Source organism: Pinus tabuliformis, chromosome 1_1, assembly GCF_031772625.1.
Source record: "Pinus tabuliformis cultivar Carrire ecotype Pingquan chromosome 1_1, CPIR1, whole genome shotgun sequence".
In the NCBI taxonomy this organism is placed as follows: Eukaryota; Viridiplantae; Streptophyta; class Pinopsida; order Pinales; family Pinaceae; genus Pinus; species Pinus tabuliformis.
In genome coordinates, this window is record NC_142297.1 from 601,338,616 (window position 1) to 601,349,937 (window position 11,322).

The following is an 11,322-nucleotide window of genomic DNA, read 5'->3' on the forward strand; positions in this document are numbered from 1 at the left end:
CTTTAAAGTCAAAATTTGATTTTATTGTTTGCTCCCACATTTACAAGGAAAGGAACCAGATTTCTGATAGTCTTTCCAAACAAGCCGCACAACAACCCAGCGGCCAATGGTTAATACTGGAACAAATGGAATAGGAAAGATACCAGTATTACCACAAGCCTTTCATCGAGCATACATGGGAAGCAACATTGACTGATCAATCTCCATGATCACTGACAATTTTTATTAGACACCTTTTGCTGTTATTTTTTCTTCAGACAATTACTATACACTGCTTATATATATATATATATATATATATATATATATATATATATATATATATATATATATATATATATATATATATATATATATATATATATATATCTGTGTGTGTCATTTTTGTTAAATATTTATGAACGATGAAATGATATTCTGGGATAGATGGCTCGGTCCATCTCTGATTCACACATAATACTTTATGCAACTGATACACCATGTAATTTTCAATATTAATATAATGGAAATTATGATTTTTTCCTTAGGGGAAAAATAAAGAAACTTTAAATACCTGGTTGAGAATTTGTTTGGTATCGAGCTAATCAAGATATACAATTCTCAAGATCTAATAATTTGGAATAGTCTAATGAAATGGATGAAATATATTTGGATGAATCTACCCATTGGTTGGGTGTAGTTTCATGGATTATGTGATATCATATATCTTTGTATACAACCAAATTGTAAATTTTAACCTTTTAAATGACCATGGGCATGAATCTAATCATAGACCTTTTAACCCCCACTCTAAACATTGTCATGTGCAAAAGCTCCATTGAAGAGAATTTTGATAACCAAAGGCACTTACTTTTTGAAAAAAATAAAGATACCTTTCCTTAAAGGAATTAAATAGTTAATTAAAGCTCCTATTATATAAGAACCATATTGGAGACCTCTATCCAAAATTTACAACAACCCTCTTTACTTCCATTAACAAATTCTCTATTAAGGTTATATTGTGTAAAAGGAAACATAGAACAACCAATCCTTGGTATGATAATAAGTGTAAAATTTCTATAAAACACATTAGGGATGCTTCTAACGAGTTTTAAAATTTGATAAGATAAATGAATATGAAACACTAATCAGAAGGAAAAAATTATGAGGTCCTTCATCCGATCCCTAAATTAACTTATGCCCATATTAGTGGCAGGTATGGTGCACCTAGTGGTTATAGTGGTAGTGGATGGAATTAACCCCATGTCACATGAGTATAAGACCATCCTTGTTGCTGATTCCACTAGTAAAAAACAGAAGGAAAATATGTTGTACATAAATAGAAAGCAAGAGAATCGTTTGAACCTATCTAAGCTATCCTATGAAAGTCTAGAGACAATTTTTGACTCATTAAATAAATAAAATAATATGATTTCCCTAGGGGACTGAAATTCCTATCTTAAAAGACAGAAAGTTTATGGTTAAGTGACTTGCAAAAGGGAAATATAAGGACATCAAAGGATAACAAGTTTAAATCTTAAAAGTTTGAGGGCCTATATTCATCCCTTACATACACAAGCTCTTCAATTTAGTTTTCAAGTAGGACTTCCATAAACCTTGGAATCAAAACCTCATTGTACCTATTTTAAAAATAAAGATAAAAACAATTCTTCTAATTTATAATTAGCCCCATTTTACCCAGCCATATGGAAATATTTTGGGAAAAAAGACTAACACACAACTAATCTTATTATTTAGTGAAGACAATCCTTATTATAGTTTGAACGTTTTTGCTTTGTTATTGATGGAAAATATAATCCCCATGTGAATATTAGTTCTTGATTTCCTTCGATATCTATGCTACCACACTCACCTTTTATAATTTTTATTTTTTTTGTTTAATGTTTCTTATATTAATAATTTAAATAAATATATATTTTAAATAATTGATCATTATTATATTTAAATATGGTAATTTAAATATATTTTCTTCTGCATATAAATGTCATCCAAAATGTCTTTGTGTGTGCATAACCTCATTAATGTGTGAATTGGATTTAACTCGAGACGTAGATAAGAGAAGTTGTGAATCGGGTTTAGATCCCACCCATGGATTGTTTGTTTTTTTAGTCAATTATTAATTAGTTAATTCTTGATCAGAGATGGAAAGGTGGGAGCATGGAAAATCCTTATCAATATACAATTTCACCATTTATAAGCCCGAGGGATAGCTCAAATGGTCGAGTTCCCGTTGCTAGTACTCTCCCGATTTGGGAGGTCACGGGGTCAAATCTCCTCGACGCCCTCGGGGTTAATAAAAGATCCCTTCGGGTGGATCTCTATGTACGTGTGCCCGTGAACCACACTTAAAAAAAAAAACAATTTCACCATTTATAATGAAATTAGGTGAAAGTTTTATATGAGCTTCATGACAGAAAAACATTCTTTATAACATGACAATTTAACAAAGAAACAATTTATGCATTATTATAAACAACCTCTCTCTCACTCTGTGTGTGTGTGTGTGTTTATACATAAACATTATGATATTATTGATGATTCTATGTTGGTTGGAAGAAATTAACTATAATATAGGAGTCAAGCAAGGTTGTCCCTTATCCCCTTCCGTCTTTGAAGTATACATTGACAAGTTAGAAGATTGTTTGGAAGATGTAGGTTTTGTTGGACCGTATCTTATTGGTATAGTCATCATCCTTGTTCTTTACACTAATAATATTGTTTTTATGGTGAGGAGTCTCTATGACCTCGATAAGCAACTAAGAATCCTCAGAGATGTTTGCTCCAATATGGGAATTAACGTGAACACTGAGAAAATGAAGGTTATGATAATTAAATCCAACTAGATCACTGATGATAGATACATTTCTATATGACAATAATAGTTTGGAGCAGGGAAAATTTTAAGGATGGAAATTTATATTAAATTTTAAAAACCTTGGCAAATATTAGTAGTCCATAATATGTAAATTGTAAAATGCTTATTGATATTTTTGTAAAAATATTCATTTTTCTAATGATTTTATATGGTCTCTCTAGGATTTTGGCCATTTTAAAGGTAAAATAATTTTATCCTATAAAATCTGGGCGAAACCTCTTTAGAAAAAATGGATATTGGCGAAACATTTTTTGGAAAAAACATGGAAAATTAGACCATCTGCAAAATATTAGCTCTTAAAATTTTCCTTGACCTGGAAGAAGTTCCTTTATACAAATATTTTGGAATCAATATTCATCACAAACTCAACTAGAATTATAGCATTAATAAACAAATAAATGGAGAGTGGAAATCTTATTATGGGTTTGAAAATAATTGTAAATTAGTGGAACTTTGGATGTGAGATAAGAAAAATCTCCTCTTTGAGACTTTCATCACTCTTTTTATCTTCTATGGTTGTGAAGTTTGTGGATACATTATCTCTAGATAACCCTCGAGAAAGATAGAGTAGTTCCAAAAGAATTTTTAACTTATGATATGAAAATTAAAGGTAATACACCCTATCCTATCTTCCTCATAGAAATAAATATTTCTCCCATTAAGAGTATAACTATGATTAGGTACTTAATGGTGCAAGAATAATATTAACAACATGGACAATAAGTGACTCCCAAAAAGTAAGGTGAGGATCATAGGGGGTGGAGCTCCATAATTTTTTTTGCAGTTTTTTGTGTCCATTTTGGTGGTTTTTGGCACATGGTTTTCACTTTTGGTGGTTTTGTGGTGCATGGTGGTTCACCCATGGTTTTATAATTATGCTTAAAGAAGTAAGGTTGTAATCTAATCTAGGTTAATGGATTAGGGATTTTGGATGCCATGGAATCAAATATATTGTATTGTAAACAATGAAGTTAATTCATGATAAAAAAATAGAGATGTGGCTCTAAACAGTTTGCTGGTTTTCTTGGTTTGGATTTCCAAGAGTAAATCTTTGGGTAATCTTTGATTTCCATTGTTTTATTTTTCTGTTTATTTAGAATGTGTTTGCATTGCATTACTATAGAAGGTTTAAACCTTACTTTAAGAGGGTTCAAGATGAAAAACACTTTCTCTTAGAGTGCCCTACATATACCTAAATTATATCACAATTTTCAAATATTTTTCACAATGAGGACCTTCTAAACCTTCTAAGTCATGGAAACTATGGTGATCTTAGAACATTTCTCTTTATACTTTTTGAGCAAAAAAAATATCATTGTAAAAAAATCCAAGTAATATCTCATCTTTCATAAGGTCTGATAGACCAATTATGGCCTTAGTGGACATTAGCCATCATCATTATCATCATGTAAAAAATATAATTATTCTCCTGATATAATAAAAGATATAATCAAATAAACTGATTTAAAATATTAATTAGATTTAGAATTGTGGTCATGATTTAATATGCAATATGGTATCGCTATTGAAAGTTGGAGGAATAATTATTTTGTTAGAATTAACTATCATAACTTAATTTTATTGAAATTCATAATAAGTTTAGTAAAAATAGTCAAGAATAAATTTTAAAAACATGATTTAATAAAAAAATTTGATGTAATAAAATAATAAAATTGTGCAATCATTGATTAAATCATTTAATCAAGTTTGTAGACATGTTTAATCAATATATTGAATCTTATTGGATAACAAAATTCACCTTGAAAAGGCGTTAAACACTCTATGGCATTAAATTATTATAAGTTTTTGCAATCATGATCCAAATTACATGATTATGTATAAATAGAGTTAAACATTATATGGAATCTCACATTTAAATAATTAATACCTCTGAAATTTAACTTTGAAATAAAGAAATTGTTAATAATGTTATTCATTAACATAGACATAATGCATTTTATACATCAAACAACATCAACATGATATGAAAAAGTAAGATAAACCCCCCATATATATATATATATATCTATCTATATATATATATATATATATATATATATATATATATATATATATATATATATATATATATATATATATATATGGAAATAATAAATACATCTCAACTAATGCTAGTTCCCCATTAGAGTAAGGGACATCACTACCTTCACTACATAAGAATGCATCTATGCTTTTATATATCTCTTCATTAGGATCTATTGATCGTAAACTATTATAGATATTCCACTAGACAATTCATCACAACAAATCTACTAAAGCATATTAGAAAATCCAAAATCTACACTATGAGGGTTTATTTCTCCTTAGATTTCTAGATTTGTTGATTATTGTTTATTTCATATACATGCAAATTATATATACAAAAATAGAGAACAATGGAATAAAAACTCGCAAACCACAATTGACATAAGATATATCTTGGGAAACCCTTTCGGGAGAAAATCTAGCTAGAAGATGAGGCTCTTATGTTCTCTTTCTTTGAATGGAAAATGGATGAAAATACAAAGAAGTGAATCTTGTGGCCCATGGGCTGCTACAGTGTACAAATCCTCTCTGTTTTCTCTCTCCCTATCCACCTTGGTTACTCTGCTCATCTATGGAACAAAATGCACTCAAATAGAATGGTACCCCTTTTCCTCCTAGTGGTTAGGTTTGATTCCTTTAGCTCTTAACTAGAGTTACAATATTGACTCTTCTAGTGTCTTCTTCATCATGATCACATGGATGGCCCATTTTCCATGAGTAATGCGGGTTTATGTGGCATCCTATCGACTTATGGTGGTGAAAACATGAAAGTCAACTTCTGAGTGGCATAACTTTTGTATACAGACTCCAATCGAGGCAATTTTTACATCTTTGGAAAGGTATCTGTGTAGATTAAAAAAAAAGGTTACACACTTAAGCATAAAAGTTTTTACCCCCAAACAATTTTGTTTGATGCCTCAAAATTCTCTTGGAAGTTTTAGATCCCAATTTTCCAAATTGGGTTCCACTGGTAAAAATGGTAATGTGAGTTGATTCCTCCATTTTTTCCACTTTGAAAGCATAAATATAGATGAAAAAAGTATAATGATCTAATTTGGATTATCTATATAAGTTGTGAATATCCTAATGTATAGAGGATGATTAGCTAGTGCAATAGGTGTAGCAAGTGGATGAATGGATGGATTGGTAGTTGGTGCAATCCATGGTGTAGGTGGAGGAGGAGGAGGGGAATTAGATAGTGTATTTGAAGGATGAGAAGGAGGTGGAGGAGTAATGTCCTCAAACATATCATTATTTTAATATGAATCACATAAAGAAGATAAATGAGCATGTCTCACAACTTATTGCTCCTCATTTCTCATCCTCTAGAGTAGGATAGGGATAATGGCAATATGATGCATTAATAGTCATATCAGGGGGGAAGCTTTCATAGATATATGCAATCCTAGAGTTTTTCATGATCATTATACGTCATATTAGTTCTATTCCAAAGCCGATCATTGATGTAGACAATTGATCTGACATGGTGACAAAATTTGTGATTTGGTCTCTATGAAATTCAAGGTCTAGGCATTCAAGGCAACTCATGATTGGCCTCAACCATCTCTGCATTAATTTGGGGAGAAGAACCCTCACTAACATATGAGCCAATATGTACAAAATAATATATAATGATAATAATACAATTTAAACAAGATATTATAATCAAGTGCACATGCATTAAATAAAAAAAAAATATGCAATTAAAACAATCAAATGATAAAATAAAACTACCTCTCTCATTTAGTGTTTACAGTTTTACATATTTATGAGTTTACATATCTCTCATTTGGACAAATCTATGAGATGGACAAATGAGAGGCTTCATTGTTTTATTTACATATCTATGAGTTTACAGTTATAGGGACTTCATGAACTTCCATTCTCATTAAAAAAATTACAGAAGCACATTGGTTTTAATCTTTTCTAATCATTACAACTCTTCTATATTTTATAAAATATAAATAAAATTAAAACTTGGGTTATCTTCTACTAAGTTGCACTAGGCTATTTTTATTACTTATTCTCTTCCTTTTATTCATTCTCTTCTTTGGTTGGTAAGGAAAAATAATATTAATCTTTTCTTCTTCTTTTCAAATTTCCTATGTTAAAAATCCACCACTGATAAATATATTTAAAGGCCATTTGGATGACCAAACCATCTCTTATATTACCTTAATATATTAAAATTCATGACGAGAGGAAGATCATAGGTCCATAACATTAATGAAAGTGAATGGAGACCATTGAAAAAGCTATAATCATTCGATTGCAAAAGGAGAAATGAAAAATGGACAATCTTATAACAAATTTTCCCCTTATGGTCTTTCAAGAAATAGGGTCTAAAAATTTCTCAAGCTAATGCTTGAGCCATGTGTAACCCTTGTTGATGTCATGGTATTAGGGTTGAGCTTTAAACTTAATTGGCCCACCCTTTCTCATAGAATGCTAATTAACTTGCCATATATAGTAGACTAGCCAAGCCAATGTTTAGGCCTCTTCAAGTTCTCAATTCATTTGGGGGAGATGAGTATTCTCACATAATAAGGAAGAAACCCTCTCAATATCACTGCAACACTTATTTCTTGGGTGATATGAGAATGTAATCATCATCTTACCATCAAAAAAGATAATTTCTGGGTGATACAAAGCTTAAAGAAGATAACTCTTCTGTATATTGCTGCAAAAATTCCTTCCTGAGCAATACAAGACTTTATATGCATATTTTCCACTGGAAAAAATGATTTACCCAAAATATAAAACCTTCACTTGATTTAAAGTCGATGAAGAGGATTCATCAGAAATATGTCACTAGCAATGTCAAATGTCCAAGCAATGTATTTCTAGGTAAAGTTCTTACATATTGAACTTGGTTGGACACTTTCGAACTTGGCAAGCTTGGGGGTCCCTTTTAGAATGAACACAATTAGGAAAAGGTCTAGTAGTTAACTTGACATGGTTCCAAAAAAATATGTGCAAGGTCCTAAATTCCATACACCCTAGTCCCAAAACAAATCTGTACAAGGCCCTACATTCCATACCAGAGGTAGACCCATCTGTGCCCATAACTTGGCACATCAAATCCAAGATTTGGGATTTTACAAACTCAACTGCAATTACACACATGAATAAGGATTATGTCTTGCACCAACACTTGATTTCATTGTCGAGTTTTCCCTTATACTTCCATATATATATGGTCTCTAGTCTTATTGAGAACTCTTGAAGGATCTTAATACTGTAAGCTATTGTATCATATTTAGAGCATAATTGTCCTAAATATTGTAAAGGATGTGTTATCACCAAAAAATTGATCATCTAACCTAATTTACTAGATGGACCGAAGTATACCATGTAAAGCCAATTTTACCCTAGTAAAATTGCTTTCGCTGTGAGAAATTACCTAATAAACCACCTTTATTAAGTAATTTATAGTTAAACCCATGAAGAATAATTAAATAAATCACTATTTATTTGATTTTCTTCTAGGAATAATTAATTAAACCATTGTTTTATTATTATTCCTTGTTAAATTTGACCCAATCATGAAAAATAAATAGATAAATAATTATTTATCTTATTTTTCTCTAAGAATAATTAATTAATCACTAATTAATTATTATTCTTTGTCAAATTTGACTAAATACCCTAGGAATAATTAAATAAATCGTTATTTGTTTATTATTCCTTAAATAACTCCTTGAGATAATAAATAAATCATTTATTTATTTGTTATTTCTAAATAAAATTTTAAATACTTTTTCCCTCCTAAACAAATATAATAAAATATTCCAGGTGGTTATTCCAAGAATGGGATCAATAATATTTTATTCTTGCTTATTATTCGAGGATAACTCAATATTTTGTTATAAATAGGAGGGTTTTCCATTCATTATTCACTTTTGATTATTTTCATTGTTGCACTCACTGTTGTAACTCTGATTATGTTCATTGTTGCACACCATATTTTTACTGGGTTTATCCATTATAGAGGAGAGAGACTCTACAGAAGCCAAAAGCATTTGAGGATAGCCAAGAACCCATCCCATAGAGGGGGATTAGTAACATATATTTTTTCCCTTCACAGGTGTTATAATAAAATCATTCTTTACATATCTGGTTTCCATTAGATGTTTTGGGGTTATTACTCTTTATTTCATTGTTTAACTATGATTGCAGCATAGATAAGGATTTTGGCAGCGTTTGTTTCTATCAATAGCTACAGATCTACAATGTTTAGCAGTCATTTTTATTGTTGAGATCGTTTTTCATCCATGATCTTAAGTGGGTTCTTTTCATACGTCATTGAGAAGAAAACACTACAACAAATTGGAGACTCCATTGGGGAATAATTCTGATTCAGAACCTTGGGTCTCCAATCAAAATTGGTGACTTCGATGGGTTTTATAATTCCGATCTAGAAACCCGGGTGACCTTTGTTTTTCAGATTAGGGATTCTTCTTTTTTCAATTCTATTAATGTTTCCTAGTGTTTTAACCCTAGATCTGATAAATTTCTAACTTCCATAAGCTTTCTGGTTGTTTCCATAGGTCACAGGAACCAGCTGTGGCAAAGGTGACACTTTTTTATGAAATTTGCAGATTGGAAGTCTCAGAGCAGAAATCGCAGTTATCAGCCCAAAAGGTGCGATCTGGGCTCCAGAATGCAACTTTCTGCCCAAAAAGTGTGATTTCATAAAAAAAACCGGTCAGAACTTGCGATTTCTGGGTTTTTCTCAGATTTATTTCTTTGCTAAGAGTTGTCTGTTGGGTTTCTGACCTCTGTCTCATCCTGCTTAGGCCTTGATCTATTCTGTTTTACTTGTTGAAGTCGAATTTAGCCTCCTCTAGGGCTTCTATTACACTTCTGCCTTTCTAGGAGGAGTTTAGCTGAGTGAGAACTCTAAGTTTCTGTAGCACCTTCAACGACATTTTCCAGATTTATAACCTTTTGTTTCAGATCTGATAAGATAGGTTGCTACCATCCATAGTTTCACATTCAAACTTTTTTGGTCATTCCCTTAGGGTCCCATCGGTTGGCCTAGGTGTTTCACCCATCTCCCTATCTTTTTACAATGATCTTCCCCTCTAGTTTTTTGTTGTCGCTGCACCACTTTCTAGTAGCTTAGAGTCACTTGATCCCAGTCACACCGACATTCAGATCTCTTGACTGTTTCAGTGTATTTTCCATCGGTTTAGCCACCTAGAAGTAAAGTGTTTGCAAACCTAGTTTGGGTGGGGTTTAGTTAATTGTTTTGCTGTTTATTTTCTGTTATTTATTTCAGTTTATTTACAACAAGATTTTTTTTTTTTTTTACAAACACGATATGGGCTTAATCAATTAATACACTTGCACACACAAGCACACCTTAAGCGAAGGGCACTTGGTTTACACTGCTGAGCCAAGACTTAACATAATAAATTTATCTCACTGCATCAGAGACAAAAGATATATTGTTGATCTCCCTTCACCATTTTTGTGTTCTGTGTGTCCTTCCATCATTGCGCCACCAAGGCGTTAGTCATAGAGACTATTAAGCCTTCACCCCTAGTTTTTTGCTTGGGCGTATTACTCCTCCCCGTCGGGTTCGAGTTCATAGCCCTTCGAGTCCCCATTCCGACTCTTCTCCCGGTCCTTCCAATTCCTCATCTGATTCCGAACCTCCTTCACCACATATCGTCACCATGTCTAGACCCATAGCTTGTGCATGACCCCAATCTAGTGGCAGCTCCAGTGCTACACCGGTGGTCACATCAGGCGGAATAGTCTCAGGAACCATTCCGGTAGCCCCTATGCTCCCCTTTATGGTTGGGTTAAGTCTAACGGATCTTAACCAATTGATAAATGACCCCATACACCATGATGTTGGTTGGCCCTCTATGCCGACTAAGCTTCCCTTAGACATCCCAAAGTTTGAGGGTATTGCTGGAGAGGATCTTACCAACCATGTTTGATCCTTCCACATGTGGTGTTCGTCTAACTCCATAACCGATGACTCCATTCGTCTTTGGCTCTTCCAACGCACGTTCACTGGAGACGCTACAAAATGGTATGTAGACCAGCCCGCCGCCTCTCATTCCGTTTTTGCGACGCTTGCTAAAGCGTTCTTATCATATTTCTAGTTACCTCTCTAGTATGACATTGGTACTGAGCTTTTGACCACATTCTATCAATCCTTTGCTACTCGCCTTTTTGACCATGTTCAAGAGTGGCATTGAAGGAGGAGCACATGTCGTGCCTTGCCTTTCGAAGACCATGTTTATCTAGATTGGTTTCTCAAGAGCCTTTTATCCCCTATTGGGAAAGATGTCACGTCCCATTTTCCTTAGACCGAGGAAGAAGCTCTCCATACCGCTTTGAGATATGATTTGATTTATGCTCAATCAGGTTATGTCTATAAC